The sequence below is a fragment of the Watersipora subatra genome, chromosome 5 (genome assembly GCF_963576615.1).
Source record: "Watersipora subatra chromosome 5, tzWatSuba1.1, whole genome shotgun sequence".
Lineage (NCBI taxonomy): Eukaryota > Metazoa > Bryozoa > Gymnolaemata > Cheilostomatida > Watersiporidae > Watersipora > Watersipora subatra.
The window spans coordinates 1049602-1067762 of NC_088712.1; positions in this window are offsets into that span (position 1 = coordinate 1049602).

Here is an 18161-nt window from a genome sequence, read left to right on the forward strand (position 1 = left end):
TGGTCAAATGCAGAAATGTGAGATCTAATTTTGCTAGTCGCTGGTCTTATATTAGAACAGGCCTCACCAATATTATTGGTTTTACAGTGTGGCGGTCAACTCTTCTCCTGGTGCTTAAGATAAAAACCTCCTCACCCTCATGATTAGTTGCTTGAATAATGGGACATTAACCATGGCTAGCTGTAGCTGCATTTTTTAAAGTGCTTCATTGCCTGCAAGTGACGCATTCCCCTTAGCTGGCTCAGCTTTGGTGCCACCTTTAGTAATGCGGCGAAGTGTTTTTCTTGCAAATGGTTGCTTCTTTTGAGCCGTAAAAGATTGCTGGCAACTTTCTAGATTGACTCATCTAAGTTGGGCTGCAAATGGATAAACTGATTCTACGTACTTCGGCAACATTTTCAAATCTACAGTAATGGGTACTTAACAAACAAGCATAGGCTGGCTCGGCCATTGACATTCACTTCCAATGGTCGCTCCTATTAGCTTCATCGCTGGCCCAGCATGGTTTATATTAAGCATATCTCACTACTGAAACGGAATAGATGGTGCCCCGGTAGTCAGCCTGGTTTAATCATACTACATTTCCATCTTAATTTTTTGTGGTAAAGGCCCACGGCTTCATTCAAGTTAGCTAAAGTTATGCTTCTACAAAAATTTTCCAATATCTTGTTTGAGTCTAGAAAAAAATTAAACCACTTTTTCTCTTCCGCCTAGAAGAATCACAATTATCTGAGCACTTTATCAAGCAAATCATTGAGCCTACCTCGCTGCTGATGTGTTTGTATGTTAAATATCAAAAAAATTAGTTTGCAAAGTTGATAATGTGGTAAACTTTGAAATACTGAGTGAGTTTGTTGCGCGATAGTAGTCAGTAATGGAAAATATTTTGTGCAAAAGGTTCGTCGAGTTTGGCACTTTTTGATACTGATGCAGTGCTCTATCAACGTAACACAAAATTGCCTTCTTAATTTTGGCCCACCTTAACTCCATAACTTTACTGCTGCTGATTTGTGCTGGTCAGCAAATCTTTGAGTCGTTTTTAGCTAAAGGTGATTCTTCTAAGGTCACAGATAAAATGGTAGTCTCAGGAAGCTAAAAGATTTTTCAGCTGCTGCTTGCATTGCTGCAGCCAATTTTTGACCATAAAGGGCCAGTACCAGGAGCATGGAGAGGTAGCTGTTCTTGTTACTCCATCGAATTTTCCCTTGGGCCTGTCCGAGTATGCCATGAACTTCCTTTGGTCTTTTCTACATGTCTGCTACGGGTTCGTGTATCAGGTGAAAAATGTATCACTGCGGGATTAATCTGGTACTTTAGCTAGTTTGGCAGTTGCAGCTATGGTGAAAACATGAATATGTTTGTGGTCTCCCTTATCACTGACTTTGGCATACCAGGGCACAGTTTCATTAGCTGTAAAACAACACATGTCATTCTCCTGTTCCTGGATTAGCAATAATCCAATTGCCTTGCACCACCTTGCTAATGTTTGAACTCCTCTATTCTAATATTATGACATGATCTTGGGTGGTGTGCTACTTCTCCACATACTAGAGTTGACAAGTTTTTACCACTATCTGGCTTTTGAACTGTAATTCACGATCCATAAGAGTTTTTTCGCATCAAACCTTTTCAGCAGAACACTTTTTCAACCTTGGCAATAACCACTACTGGCACATTGTTTTTTGAAAGGGCAAGTTTATGCTAAAACCTGACCAAGGGACCGGTCAGCACCACAAACCATTTACAGGGGTGCACCAAGTCCAATGCCATCTTGTGGTGCAATGGCCAGCACACAAAATCGGCATTTTTCTGGATGTGTTCATCTTGATTTTTTCACCGTTTGGCACGCCTCAAAATTCTAGACCAGTCTCACCATGGTCACGGCTCCTTAAAAGCAATACAAAGATAATCAGAGGGGACTTTTTTCCTGAGCAATTTGGATTTGGCCGGGGTTTAATGAACAGATGGTGAGCAGATGCCACACTATGTATGCCTGATCAATACCGCTTCATCTGTCCTACTCCTAATGGATTGCTCGATTTTATATCGGTTCTAAACAACCAATTTCTCTCAAACTTAGTTGCTCTCAATCAGCTCTTTGTTCATGGAAACTGCCTAACACATGACCACCGCTAGTCCCCTGTTAGTTGCTTGCAGCTGCACCAACCTCTTACCCAATGCACCTCATGTCTTTTGTGGAGCTACTTCACGATGCCTCGAGGTGGCTACAGCTGGCTATGGGTTAACTTCCCTTCTCTCTATTGCCAATACTTGTCAATGACTCTGGCAAGGTATTTAAGCTTACCCACACTATTTGCACTTGACAGTGTTTGTAGCGAAGGTTTATACTTTCCAGTTTGAGCAGCCGGAATGGTTGATATACGCTGACTCTTCCTGTGCATTAACATTCAGGGACAATGATTGTGCTCACTGACAAAATTCGATGTACTAAAAAACTTGCAGCTAATAAGGCATCAAACCTGTCATTAGCGTTATGTCATTGATTGATAGGCGTTTTGTTCGTTGACCACATTTTTTTCATCCTAACTGTCATATCAGCTTGCACTGCCAGGAGCTGCTTAGTGATGATAAGGAATTGGGTGAGTATGCTTCTCATCAAATCAGGCCAGTTTAAGGTATTAGCTAGCAAGGCCCTCATAAGCAGCATTCTTGTTGTCCTAACAAGTATTAACTCCGAGTTAGGACCCAACATATAAGGACCATTGTCTATTCAGCACATTCATCAGCAGCTGCTAATGTCAATTTGTGCACATCACTCTCATTTAGTCCAGAGACACCAAGGCTGATGGAACCTTGTGAAGCACTAATTAGCTACCAAGAAAAGCATCCCAAGAGTGGAATTATTGGTGATATGGCTCACCGTAACAACTTATCATATTTTTACATCCAAGAATAGCAGTAGCTTCCTGATTAGGCTACAAAATATTATTCAAATTCCATCCACCAGCATGTCACGACCAATTATTTTTATTCGATCTTGTGTGTTTTTGGGAAATCAATAAAATACCTGTTTGTACAGCAAGTATTTTGGTACATTCAGTGTCGATAAAACCCGATAATTTTCCTCTCTAGCATCTTTGGGAGGTGATAGCTACTGGAAGGAAAAAAATTTCAGAGCATGTATCCTGATCAGTTCGGCACTATGTTTCTCTCTGAATACTATGGGTCTGGGTAAAGCAGTTCTAGGTCTGTCACTTCTACGACAGGTATCCGGTACGTTAATTGGTCAAGAGACTGAGAGCAGTTGAGGCTGGTCTTCTGGCTTTGAAAGTAGGCTTCCGGCTTGCATCTGCTTTAGCTTTTCTTTTTTTTTCAATTCGATCTACTCTTGAAAGCCATTCATGAGGTGGTCCATTCTGACCTCATGATCTGGAGTAGTGTTCATTGGGCTTTGACCTTAGTATCTAAAGACCCATGGGAGCAGTGGGTGGCTACAGGGCCTGCTTTTTCACCGCCTCACTATTGATTCTAGAGGTCCTACTTGCTGGCATCTATTTTTGAATGCAGGGTTCGGCCAGCTGACCAGTACACTCGTTGCCAAAATTATGAGTGACAGAGTCTTTTTTTAGCAAGTACTTGCTTCAACTGCTAGGGCTAATTGTTTTCCAAGTTAACAAACTTCTTGTTTGGGTCGCCCCATCAAACCAACTGGTTTTTTTCCGCAGCCTTAGCAAAGACGACTATAGTCAAAACTGCTTCATTGGTGCTAGAATGTTCATTCTGCAGTTATCAGACCTGCTTTGTAACCTGTTTGAACACAAGTGCAAGCAGGTTCACAAATTAATTCTTTACCACTCCTACATGTATCTGTGTGGTTGGCCCTCATCTACAGACCTGACGAGTAGTTTTTTGTGCTCCAAAGATTTTTTTAAGAAGAATTCCGTAGTAGTCGACCCCGCATCAGTCAACATGGGAGTTGGTATAGTCAGTAAGTAACAGTGTAGCCATCTGTAAGTTATTCAGCCTATTCCCGAGAGTTTTTGTTGTCCTGATGGGAGTTCAACAGACCACCATAGGCCTTTTTTACCAATTTTTTGTATCCAACGACTTGGGGTCGTTATAGGGTTTGGGAGTTTTCATGTAGTGTACTCAATTTTGGCTCTGCCTGCCCTAGAGATAAGCAAGACTGAGCCTTTTGTGCGACAAAATTAGCTTCAACTTGGTTGGCCATGCTACAGTTTTTACCTCCTTCAGCACTTGCCTGAGGCATAAATGTGTGGCAATCTTGGCACACCGATTGGCTCCAGCTACTTTTTGGAAGTATATTATAAAGTACTCCATGTCTCTGGTATCTGCTTATTTTCGCGCTGGTGACTGCCAGGTTAGGATCAAAGTTTGAAGCAGCATTATCAGCTTCTCCAAGTTGTAGGTCAAACTGTCAATGTCCCTCTTTCCACTCAGAGCATCCTGGTTGGTCATGTAGGCACCATTGTTTGTGAGCTTTCCTTTAAGAAGGTTAGAGGAATGCAGCCATCTTTAAGCAAGCTCATCCAAAACTCTTCTGCAGAATGCTTTGTCTAAGGTCACCCATTTCTTTTAGATTTTTCCTTCTAACCTCTTTTAAGCAGTTGTGTAAAGTTCATCAAAGGTTCGCTTGCTTTTGTACACTTAAAATGCAAGAGTTCCACTTGCTACATTCATTGTAAAAGATCAATCATGAACCTCTACTTAGAACCATTGACTTGTCTGAATATACATAATAAATTTGTGAATAAATGAATTGTGCAGTGAAAGATGCGCTCAAAAATCTGGCAATCAATTATACTGCTAAAAGGGATTTCTGTGTTATCTTGCACTACTGCAGGATGGCAGGTTTTATTTCAGAAAAGCCCTGAGACGTCTGCTCAACAGATGGCCAGTCTTTATAGTGCCAGCAAACTGAACAGCCGACCATACTCTTGGCAAGGGCGAATGTTCTTGATATTTGTCTAGGAGGTTCAATCGGTTTGCCTTTTAGGTTCGCTAAAGCAATATTTTTCATTGTCAGCCAAAAAAAGAGAATTCTGTAGCTAGTCGTGTATTCATGAACAAAGGCTTACACATATACATGTAAATTAAAAAAACTATTGAAAACGTAAGGCAATTTGGCACGCCCGCAAATATGCCCGCCCACACAATCGCATCACCTTGTCACATACCAACATAATGGCATGGATGCCCACACTTAACTTCATAGACCTTCATACTTAGATAACTGCATTGTCAATGGTGCACTCAAACAGCTTAGAAACAACAAATAAACAACCCACCAACAGTGCACACTTGCAAAACAAAGCACACAAAAACTGAAGCACAAATAGTAGAAAAGCAGAAATTACATAGTTCCCAGCTATCACATACACACACAATCACATACACGTGCATCCAGGTATACTTACACATGTGCATACAACCCTGGACAACACGAAACATATACACAACCCAAACAAAAAATACCAACAACAAACATACTCTCAAAAATCACACAAAGTACACAATAAAACCCATCCCGAAGATGCCAACGCTTTAACCAACATCTTTAACCAACGCATTACAATTCACACAAAATGCATACACACATCATACACATAACAATAACAGGCATTGCGCAGGCATAACAGGTGCCAAAAATACATAAACAAAAACATACACAATACACTTGATAATGCATCATAAAAGCATGCGTAAAAAGGAAGTATAAAACTTCTATGCAAAAAATTGTAAACAAAATTCATGAACAAAACACTTATCTATACACACACATACACGTTCATGCATGTGCACGCACAGGCATGATTGTGAATATACCTGTGCACACACACACACGCACACACGCGCGCACACACACACACACGCACAAGGGTACATCCGCACTCGGACACTCGGACACCTGGGCACTCGGGCACTCGGGCACTCCAGCACTTGAGCACTCGAGCACTCGGGCTCCCACACTTGCACATGCTCATATACTCTCACACACGGACACTTGCATGAACTCGCACACATCCTTGCACATGCGCACCCACATACACAAACATATATCTACATACAAGGTCACCATTGACTTGAAACATGCTTGCCTACAAATAAATACATACATACACCCGTACAAAAATGCACTTACAAGCGCATACATTTACATTCAAAACTGATCAACGCACACAAAAAACACAAAAACCTACACCGGTATACAAACACACACCCACTTCCAACTGCTTGTCTGTACAAACGAGCCAACACCCTCAAGCACAACCAAACTCAAAGAAATGTGCACAAATCAACTTAAGTGGAAAACCCCACTCATAAACAGGTTCACCAAACCGAACCAAGCAAAGAACACTGCAAACACACACTCCTTTGCATCACCACATCACCACGCGAGACACATGCACATTTGCATGTATGTGTCTCGCGTGTGTGGATTTATGTGTATGCATGTGTGTGGATGTGCATCGTTGTGAATGCATCTGCACACCTCAAAATTTAACTGCACCCACACTTTGAAATAATAGCACGCGCATACAAACCCACACAGGCTACCACGTGCAAAGACGTGCTCATTCTGGAATGCGCACAATCCACATGCAAACAAAGGAGTAATGGCTGACCATTCACCAACGTTGCACGCAATCAAGTTTGCCTTTATTCACTCACTTAAGTGAACAAAACAAAATGCACGTTTTACCACTTAACTGCAAACAGACATGAAATGACACAGTTGTATGCATGCTTGACAACAGAACCCACATACACACATGCACACATGCAAATGCATGAACCAATTCTCCCATTATCGCCTGCATGCACAAACAAAATAATGCACGCAGTTGAACAATCAGACATGCACTCTCGCACGTATGAGCATTGTGCTAGTAGTGGCTGCCAACTTTCAACTGTCAGTTTATCAGATGACACAAAATAATCAGCAACAATTGTTGTTGTTATAGAAATGCTTCTTTACTTCTTTACTACAGACAATAAAGAATTCACTTCAAAAAACTGTTAAATAAAACTATCTGAAAAATATATCATCGAATCAATACCTAACAAAAAATGAAAATAAGATGATCACTGGTTATTGCCTCAATTTAGGACTTACCTTGGTGAGCTAAATAAAGGTTTTAGCATTATATCATGCAAGATCAAATCGATCTTTTATAATGGCGGGCTTTCAGTGAATATAGTTTTTGTCATCTTAGTAAGTAAACAAATCAAATTATGGAAAAGCTAAAGAATAGCAAAAAGGTCATAAGTTATTATAATAAGGTCTAAATAAGCAATAAAAATGTTTACAACAATATCAAGTTCAAATGAAAACAGTTACTAGTCAACATTTGCCGCATTTGTGTTGTCGAAGAACGAGTATAAACTGAATGAATTTGCAGAAAAGTATGAGGAAAAAACACTACGTCGGATTGGACTTATCTCCACAATTGGCGGACAATTCAACATCTGCACGTCACACTGCAACACACACTATACCACATACTCCAACTAACACAGTGAACACTGTGCACAGCACTCTACAAAAAGCCACATTAGCTGTTTATCATCATAAAAAACATGCAGTTCTACAAAGGTATGGGTTTCTTCACTGTGTGGTTCCTTTTATATTTTTTATTATTCATGTGCAATGTCAGTGATCACATGAACATATTTTTTCTTTGAAAACTAAGGCTGTGATATCTATATTTTATGTCGTCTGCCAAGAATAACATAATTTCAAGTCAATTCCTGTATCAGCTTTATTCAGAGGCAACCAGATGTTACAAAAAACTGTTGGTTTTTACACAATTCACTACTGACAAAGTAACACTCGATATACTGAATTATTCATTACAGTTTTCAAAGAAAAATGAATATATACAGTTAGTGATGAAAATGAAAAACATGGAACAAAGAAAATCAGATGAGTGGAAAATGAATGTGGAAATAATTTAAATACTGATCATCCAGATATTAAAAAAAGGTTAATTTAAAATAAAAAGGTATATTGATAGATTATTATGTTTCAAAGACGTGATAGATACTAGTAGCAAAATAATTTTCAAGATTTTACTCTCAAAAAATGTTCTAGGTTTAATTGATTATGAAATTGCAGGCACGAAATGTATTCAGGTTAGAGCCAAAATTAACACAAATTTATTTGCATGTATTCAAACCTAAAATATATTATTATATTTCTAAGCATTTGTTAGTTTCTACAAAATCTATACAATGTTTGTCTCAGAGTGGAAACATTTTTCTAATAATACTCACCCACATGTTTCCAGCGGACAAACTAGGATATGATTCTCCCCAAAAAATCCAGTCAGGCAATCAAGGCAGTGTACATGTGTACACGGTAATTGTCTAGGTTTTGAAAGAGCCAGGTTTTGCCTCAGACAGAAACCACAAACAATGGTTTTAAGTTGAACTTCTTCCATATTAGCTATAATAATATTACAAACCTATAAAATGATAGTAAGTTTTAGACAAGTGTTATTCAGTTACACATTACTTTAGATATGACTCTTAAATTATGTGCATTCTGTTTCCCCACCTGTACACAACGAAAATGCTATTGATGATACGATACTAGATGTATTGGTTATCTTCACTTGTATTAATATTACAAAAAGTTGGATAACTCCTCTTTAAACATGTTTGAATATTTAGCTGGTCAATGCCTAATATTTATGTATATCTGCAAGTACCATGGCAGACTGGTGTGTTGTGAAAAACAGTCATGTGTGCCAAAGACACTGACAATGAATATGCCCAAAATTTTTCTAAAGTTCCAGAAGGTGGTCTGGTAGTGCAGGCGTTAGATTGTTGGTCTAGGAAGCTGAGTGTTAGAAGTGGGACTCTTGAATAAATTGATCATTTTATGAATGATGCAAATTCAAATTTCAAATAAGGCCATGTTTTGTTGTCATCTTTTAAATGGCTTTGTACCAATGAACAGACAAACATAACTTTCACAAAAGTTAAGATTTAAACATGTAATACTTGACAACTTAGCGTTAGGTTTGAAAAAAAAATAATGCCATAACATTATCATTGCTCTGTAAAACTGTGCAATTGTTCAAATTATTTATGGTAAACTTTACATAATCTTCCAAAAAATACAGTCGATGAATCAGTAGACATTAGCCATCGATGATGACTAACCGCTATAATATGCTTCATAGCAACCAACTGTATTTAGACTAAATAGTTAGAAATGAAAAGTAGATGTCTACTTGTATGATTATTTTTATTTCTTCTCGAATGATACAAAAATAAATAGATCAAAACCAAAAGTGAAAATTTTTTAAACAAAGCTTTTATTATAATAGTCCGAATGTACATGTATGTTAACTTAACCAAGCTGTATATATAAATAAAATAAATAAATTTAGATTCATGTATTTTATGAAATTAAAGTGAAGAAACAGAGTTAACGAGTTAATTTATGTCCAACTAACATAATAATTAATAAAGAGTCAAAGAAGCACACCATATTTTTCTCGTTATTACATAAAGAGAAGATAATGCGTGTAGTTTCGTTCAGTTTTTTTATTACAGAAGGAAGTTTCACTAGCCAACGATTGTATGGCTATCTGACTGCCCCACTAAGTGAGCACGCTCCTTTATATACGTATAATAATATTAACCGTTCCGGCTAATGGAACTGAGTATGAACACAGGCTAACAATGTGAATAAATAAGACCGCTATTACATTGGTATGACAACAATATAAATGATGGCATGTGATAGCGGCCTTTTTGTATTTACATTTTTTTTTTTGTGCTTTATTTTATCTCTAATGAAGTATTGCTAATTTTGAAAAGTCAGAAATTAACGCATTGTACAATTAATCCCAAACCAATTGTCTTATATCATCAACATTTAGACATGTACACTGTGTCGCTTTTCTCAAATCATTAGAATTTAGTTACTTGAGACATGTATGAAGTTATAACTGGTTCACTCAGAGCACTTGAAACTTGTAGTGACTAAGCTTCTCTAGAATAATACTAAACTAAATTGTAAGCAAACAGGCAAGATTAATGCAGTTCATCAAAATTTTGTAAAATATTTTTAGACTTTAATCGTTATTGGCTGATTAATCATCAGGAAATCTATTTTAGCACTACAGACGCAGTTAACAATAATGAAAGTTTTCGCAATCTTTTAGAAGATGAGAGTAATCCTTGGTATTATCAGTTATCACAATATTTTTAATTAGCTATTGGAAAATTATTTTATCAATCTAGTGTTTGATTTAGGGTTCTAAATTTGAAACAGTGTCATTATACCACAGGTAAGTTATCAGGATACTGTTTGGGTAAAACTACCTTCAAATAGCAATTTAATGCACCTAGTACTGATGATGTCACAAGCATCGGCAAGTCACCTTTTGCTCACATCATTGCTTGTCAGAGTAGCAATAGACAACTTGCAATTGCCAACAAAGAAGTCATTCACCTGAATAGCTAGCATTAATAATACTCATCTTGTGGAGTGAATCACAAATTGGAAATGTAGTAAAAAGATGCGCAGCCAATACACCCAAACCCATAATAGTACCATCTCTCTGGTAACAACTATTAGATACAGTAAACATTTACAATATAAATTAATGGCTGTGAATAAAAAGCTCTGTAAACTCCACAGTAACTAATTGTATTGAATGTATCAGCTTATCACGAGCCGGTCAGGGGTAAAACGAAGTTGATTGAATAACTTTCCAAACCAAATCAACTACAATAAACTAAATTATTTTAATAAACCAACCAGCAACTAGCTTTTTTAGTTCTATCACCTTTCTCAGCAGTAGTCTTGAGATGAAATGAAACTGGTTGAGAAGGAACAACGGCCGTTGCGCTTTGAAACCTTTTTTAGTCTCCTATTGGTTATCGATGTTGGCACTACTCACTACTGCCACTTCTTTCTAGTGTGCAACACTTGAGCTATCACAGTATCTATGAGTGTTTAATACGCCTCCTTCTCTAGAATTGATAATACTGCATACTGGCAGTCATCTCCTTGATGTTGTTAACTATGACAGCTCTTAGGCAACTGAAACTATGCAAAACTTGATGTGGTAAAAGTAAGTCAAGTCTTATGATGCTTTTACACTAGCAAGATTAGAAGAAAAACTCAAACCAGGCTGAGACGAACCCTAACTCTGAGCAACAAAAGAAGTTTTGAAATAGTTTTTATCGACATATACTGTGTTGACTGAAGAGCTGATCTGCATGGACTCAGAGTGGTCATACTCTCAACACTTCTTGAGCATTTTATTATCGATAAATAATTATTATACTAACATCAACATCTCTATGATTTTTTTTAATACAGTCTTTTACAAAAAATTTGCACTTCAAGTCCCAGTAAAAGCGCTATTGCAAACTCGCAGACCTAAATGTTAGATATATTTTTGATCTATTGTTAAAATGTTTTGATGGATATTTTTATAAGCTGGGATCTAAGGAACACGAACAGGTAACAAAGATTCACGCTCAATTTTATCAAATAACTTTCCCAAATAATAAGGAAAACGTCTGATAACTTCCACAGATAAACATATGGTTACTGCAGAAACTGATATACTGGCCATTACGCTACATAGACAGCATGAAATAAGTGGCTATAATGCTGGTATATTATTAGCTAGTATTCTGTCTGTAGCACACTAGCACTGTTTCAGTTATCACAACACAGTGATTTAACTTGGTTCATATCTGTGTTGAACTAAGTTGGTACTAGTGACCTTGCCCAATGTGAAAAGTTATTAAGAAGTAAGTGCGCTGACAAACTGACAGGGCTTCTCCTACTTAAACCAGACACTTTATTAGCTGAGGGAAAATACACACTTTTAGTGTGTTATCGCTGGTTGAAGAGATAGTAAAAATGAATTGTTGTAAATAATTGTAAAATCAACAATAGCTTGACGCTTATTTAGTTAATCAAGAAGTTAAAATTTGAGCTAACTACATCAGTACGGTTAACGATGAAAAGCTCCAGTTTCCTAGAATGCACTTACTTCTTTAGCCTGTTTTTCGACAGGAGCTTATTTCTTACATCTTTTCTGAAGTAAATATTACGCAGAAGGCAAGACTAGTGTCAACTGAATACAATGCAAAATTGAAATTTTGATCTTAACTGAAAAAGCAACCTCATCGAGTCATGTGATCATGTGATGCCTGTTTGGAAGGAATGCTGCACATTCAGTCTGGTTCCCGTACAAACCGCAAACACCAATAGCGATTTTGCAAGGCTCTCTGCAACAAATGGAAACCTACAAACTGAGTACAGCCAGCAGGTGCTGCTGGTCCATGCAAGAGCTCTATTGGAGGCTACTGCCGAAGTTTTGCAGCCGATATGAAAATCAAGACCTTTTCTATCGAACAACTCAGCAATAAAAGCTAGATATGATGTAGGTAAAACAACGACATAATAAAACGAACACATACACTAAAATATCTGCAAGAAATGCAAAGTCATGGCTCGGCATCCGCTACACACTCCTCTCCATCAGAGGCATTATCATATACTTAACAAGAGATGATTAACTAGCGGAGCTCACACCTCGAATGCTCTGCATAAGGCTCGAGGCGGTCCACCACAATATCAACTAATTAATGTGTGATGCAAACTAGTAGTTAGCAAACAGTTTTTTTCTGAAAAAATTTAGGTAAATTAATCAAAAAATTAAATAATAAAATATTTAAAGCTTGAATAGAAAGCATATATAAAGGATGTTGTTCTTTTGGTCAGCTTTTGCGTATATAAAATGCTAGTAAATCATAACATACACAGTCATATCCTCATTAATCTTTGTTCACGGTATACCATTTGGGTTTGTTCATAGTTTATGTTGCTATGATATTGTTTAGTGGCTATTTTGCGTTTACATTATTTTATAACAACTTTGTGAGCTTTATTTTATCTCTAATGAATGTGTTGCTAATTTTGAAAAGTCAGAAATTAACGCATTGTACAGTGAATCCCAAACTAATTGTCTTATACCACCATCATTTACGCTGTGGCACTTTTCTCAAATCATTAGAAATCAATTACTTGAGACACACATGAAATTATAACTGGTTCATTCAGAGCCCTTGAAACTTGTAGTGACTAAGCTTTTCTAGAATAATACTAAACTAAATTGTAAGCAAACAGGCAAGATGAATGTGGTTCATCAAAATTTTGTAAAATATTTTTAGACTGTAATCATTATTGGCTGATTGATGATCAGGAAATATATTTTAACACTACATATGCAGTTAAAATAGTGCAAAGTTTTTGCAATTTTTTAGATGAGAATAATAATTGTCATTATCAGTTATCACAATATTTTTAATTAGCCATTTGGAAAAATATTGAATCATTCTAGTGTTTGGTGTAGGGTTCTAAATTTGAAACAGTGTCATTATATCACAGAGTATGTTATTACAATGTTGTTTAGGTGATATTACAATCAAATAGCAATATAATGTACATAGTATTGATGATGTCACAAGCATGGGTAAGTCACCTCTTTGCGCACATCATTGCTTGCCAGAGTAGCAATAAGCAACATGCAAGTATCAACAAGGAAGTCATTACCCTGTATAGCTAGTATTATGTATACTCATCTCTTGAAGTGAATCACCAACTTGAATGTGGTAAAAAGATGCATCGCCTGAACACCCTAAACCCAGAATGGTATCATATCTTTGGTAATCACTGGTAGATACAGTAAAGTTTTACAATATAAATTAATGGCTGTGAATGAAAAGCTCTGTAAACCAACCACTAACTAATTGTGTTAAATGTATCAACTTATCACGAGCCGGTCAGGGGTAAAACGAAGTTGATTGAATAACTTTCTAAACCAAATCAACTGCAATAAACTAAATTATTTTAGTAAACCAGCCAGTAACTAGCTGTGTTAGTTCTATCACCTTTTCAGCAATAGTCTCGAAATGAAATGAAACTGATTGAGAAGGAACAATGGCCGTTGCGCGTTGAAATATTTTCTAGTCTCCTATTGGCTATTGATGTTGGCACTACTCACTACTGCCACTTCTTTCTAGTGTGCAACACTTGAGCTATCCCAATATCTATGAGTGTTTAATACGCCTCCTTCTCAACAATTGATAATACTGCATACTTAAAGTCATCTCATTGATGTTGTTACTTATGACAGCTCTTAGGCAACTGACAATATGCAAAATTTGATGTGGTAAAAGTAAGTCAAGTCGTTTGATGCAATTAGCCTAGCAAGATTAGAAGAATAACCCAAACCAAGCTGAGACGAACATTAACTCTGAGCAATGAAAGAAGTTTTGAAATAGTTTTTATCAACAAATACTGTGTCGGCTGAAGAGCTGGTCTGCATGGACTCAGAGTGGTCAAACCCTCAATGCTTCTTGAGCTTTTTATTATTAATAAATAATTATTATACTAACATTGATTTGTCAATGAATTTGTTTTAATACCCCTTTATTTACAAAAAAAAACTACACTAGAAGTCCCAGTAAAAGCACTATTGCAAACATGCGGACCTAAATGTTAGATTTATTTTCGATCTGATATTAAACGGTTTTTGATGGATACTTTCAAGAGCAGAGATCTAAGGAACACAAAAAATTAACAAAGATTCATGATACATTTCATCAACCAACTTTCCACAACCAACAAGGAAATTGTCTGATACTTTCCGCAGATAAAAATATGGTTATTAGAGAAACTGATTTTCTGGCCATTACTTCACATAGCCAGTAGGAAATAAGTGTTTATGATGCTGGTATATTGATAGCTAGTATTTTGTATGTAGCACACTAGAACTATTTAATTATCACAAGATTGTGATTTAACTTGCTTGATATCGGTGTTGAACTAACTTAGTACTAGTGACATTGTCCAATGTGAAATGCAATTATTATGTGAGTCTGCTGGAAAACTTCCAGGTCCTCTCCTGCCTTGAACCTGATACTTTATTAGCTGAAGGAAAATGCAGCTTTTAGTGGGTTATCGCTGGTCGAGGAGATAGTAAAAATGAATTGTTTCAAATAATTGTAAAATCACCAATAGCCTGATGGTTATTTAGTTAATCAAGAAGTTAACATTTGTGTTAAATACACCGGTACGGTTAACGATGAAAAGCTCCAGTACCCTAGAATACACTCGATTCATTTGCCTGTTTTTCGACGAAAGCTTATTTTTTATTTCTTTCCTGAAGTAAATATTAGGCCAAAGGAAAATGTTACACTAGTGTCTTCTGATCATAATACAAAATTGAAATTTTAATATTTACTGATTCAAGCAACCTCATCAAGTTATGTAAACACTTGCTGCCTGTTTGGAAGGTATGCTGCGCATTTAGTCTGGTTCCCGTACAGATTACAAACACTAATGGCTGTTTGGCAAGGCTCTCTGCAATGTAATAAGAACCTAAAAACCGAGTACAGCCAGCAGGTGCTGCTGGTAAATGCAGGAGCTCTACTGGAGGCTACTGCCGGGACTTCGCAGCCGATATGAAAATCAAGCTTTTTACTATGGAACAACTATGCAATAAAAACTAGATAAGCATTGTATGACAACACGGAAAGCTGATCATGTAACCGTAAAAAACATAACAAAAAGAAGAATGGGCAAATTTCTCATGTAGATATTAGCCATGGCACATGTCTGAAGCTGCCACTGCTAGTGTGAGTGTTGCCATGTTATGCGTTACTCAATCGCTCTATATCAGGTGAATTTTTTTGTTTTTTAGTAAAACTGTCAATCGCTAATGGCTAGGATAGTTAAATCCGGAATTCAAGCTATCAACTGCATACTAAAGGTAACGAGATATAGTCAGTCTTGTAAGTAGTTATCACAAATTCTGTAAACGGCTTGTAGCATCAGTACCACTAACCAGTATATCATCTAAATATACAGCTACCCCTGGTAGATCAGCTGTTAATTGTTACATTATCTTCTGAAAATATATATGTGCTGAACTTATTCCAAACGGAAATCTCATCTGTTTAGCAGTACTCCTTTTTTGAGTGCTAAGAGCAAGCTTTCTCTGACTGTTTGGTCCAAACGGGATTTGGTTGTATGCATCAGCTAGATCAGTTTTAGTGTAACCATACCCTCCTCCTAACTGGTTCATCAAGACCTCAAGTAAAGGTATAGGCTGTCGGTGAGTCTCCAATTGTGGATTGACTGTTTGGGAGTAGTTTCCACATACTCTGACTGATTTTTGATGAGTGTTAGAAAGTTGGGCTTTCCTGACCGGAACTACAGGCGTGTCGTATCAATTAAACTGTAGCAAATTAAATTGATACCAGTATTATGTTGATTACTGCTTCCAGATTCCTCTGAGAATTTTGGTTTCGTAAGCTAGATTTAATTACTCTTGAATAAAAAATAGAACATGGCAAGGCTTGTGAAACACTGGTTTTGCATCTGCTTTAAAACTTAATTTTAGCTCGTAATCTTTCTTGCAGCCTAAATCGTTGTTAAATAGACCAAACAATTTATTGCAGAGGTGCTTGCAAGTTTATTGTAGACTTCTGTTAGCTGTTTATTGGTCTACTACTTTACAAGTTGTAGTGGTTTGTTGGTTGAGCAGGTTGTCTATTGATATCCTTAATAGGTTGATTGCTCCTCCTCCTATCACATTGAGATTTGGAACCCAGCTAATTATAAAGTTCCAAGCAAGGTGGTTTCCTTTTACTCTTTTAGTATTCAGCTGGCACTGTCCAATTACTTCAATAGGATGTTTTGAAGCAGATTCGTAGTTTGTAGTTGTTGTAAAGAGTACAAGTTTTTTAAGTCTACAACAGACTTTTTCACTAATGAAGTTGTCACAGGCTCATGTATGTAACTCCATCTCTACGATCTGTTGTTCTATTTCAATATTCTTTTGAAGTGGTTCCATATAAAGTTTTCAGATAGTTTTAAGCAGTGGTTATGCTGTAGATTTATGTGCTATAGGCTTTTTATTAGTAGTCGCTTTCTTTTTTTCAACAGGCAACTCCTATATGTCCTTATTTCTGGCGAAAAATTACATGTAGAAATTCTGTAAGGACATTCCTTACCAGTATGCGTAGTTTATTGCATCTGCAGCAATTGGAAGTTGTCTGTCTTGTTTCTTTGTAGTTTGAAGTTTGTGTTGGTGTCTTAGTTCTATGATCTGGTTGTACCTCGTTGAATCTTTGTGGCTCTCCATATACAGTTTCTTTAGCTATTTTGGTTGCATCTTCTGGTTCAGTTTCAATTTCAATAGCTCTTTTGATATATTACTCATTCTTTTTGTATTTTAAACAGTGCTTTGAGAACTGTTTCATTATATAATGAGCAGAAAAACCGTGTTCTTATAGCTTGATCTAGTGAATCAATAATATTATGAAAGACAAAAGTAGTGACTCCTGTCCAATTCTATTTGCTAATTCATGAATAGTTTTTCCAGATATTTTTTTTTATAGAGTGCAAGAATATATAACATTCATGTACTAGAAACCGCCTAGGATCAAATTGTTTTCTAAGAAATCTATTTTTTCCATAGTAACTTCATTTATAAGTTTTGGAGTCTCCAGTTGGCCAGCCATGTTGCTGGTCTGTTGGTAGAGAACAGGTGACTGATTAATTTGGAACACATTTTCTTTTCTTTCCTCAGGTATAGGGTGATATGCTACAAAAGTGTCATATTGATTCATGTAATCAGCCAATAGTTCTGTTGCTGGATAATACTCTGAAAACTTGGGCAAGGCTGCTGATGGTGTTAACTTAGCTGCTGCCTCAGTTTGGTCTTACACCAGTAATTCCATCAGTTTATTATTTTCTTCCAGATAATCTTTTTGTTTCTCTTCCATATTTTGGTTTTGATCCGTTTTTGCTTCAGATAACTTATCTATTTCCGGAGACATACTTGTGTATACTGAGGATGCTGTATAGGTTTCCGGGTTCTGTTCTTGTAATGATCTCAGTTGTAATGTTCAAGAGTATCCCGTACTTTTCGGCAATAACATCTGTTATGTTTCTATATGAATAACACCACAAGCTACAAAAATGTGGTTTATTCACTGTCACAGTATGTAATAAACTGTTGCTTTTAAAACCTAGTTTATAAAACCATTAGCTATGGTTATTTAGTAAATAGCTAAACAATATGTTTATTTATTAGATCTACATGTATTGCACAGAGTTAGCTTGG